The sequence below is a fragment of the Rhinoderma darwinii genome, chromosome 4 (genome assembly GCF_050947455.1).
Source record: "Rhinoderma darwinii isolate aRhiDar2 chromosome 4, aRhiDar2.hap1, whole genome shotgun sequence".
NCBI classification, from domain to species: domain Eukaryota; kingdom Metazoa; phylum Chordata; class Amphibia; order Anura; family Rhinodermatidae; genus Rhinoderma; species Rhinoderma darwinii.
In genome coordinates this window covers 81,130,879-81,131,669 of record NC_134690.1, presented here as the reverse complement: position 1 = coordinate 81,131,669, position 791 = coordinate 81,130,879, and positions in this window count along the sequence as shown.

The following is a 791-nucleotide window of genomic DNA, read 5'->3' as shown; positions in this document are numbered from 1 at the left end:
TGAACATCGAGTAGCCACTATGCATCGAGTAGCCACTGCCTGATTCACTATTGAATCAGGCAGCAGTGAGCAGCCACTAGATGGCGCTGCAGGATCACTTGTCATTTCACTTCAAAAACAGTTTCATGTGCCAAAAAAGAAGCCTCATTGCCCATAGCAACCAATTATCATCCACATCCTTCGTGAATCACAAATAGTGCATATAATGCCCTTCGTCACACCCCAAAGTGAATACAGACCCAGTAAATACAGATACAAGACCCCCTAAATAAATACAGACACCATAAATAGACACAAGACCCCTAAATAAATAGACACAAGACCCCCTAAATAAATACAGACACCATAAATACAGACACAAACCCCCTAAATAAATACAGGCCTCCTAAATACAGACACAAGACCCGGAAAGAAATACAGACCCCCTAATTTAAGACACAAGACCCCGTAAAAAATATAGTGGGGCACATTTATGATTTACTAATACCGGTACATCAGTGCAGCGTGCGTCGTTTTCCCTCACACGACCCCTGTATATTGAGTAATACAGCGCTCCCTACTGAGTTACACCAGATTGTACTGGATCACCACCGCTTGTGATGGTAAATTATTGTAAAAGCATTGACCTAGTCCAGACTGCCATAAGCAGCAGCTTGTATTCTGATGAGTGTTCTGCAGGGTGAGCATGGAGTAAATGACTATGCACCTGTAGATTATTACCTCACTATTATACAAATTTTGATTTGTTTAATAAGCTATGACAATCCTGATAAAGTCCTTCATGTAAATGT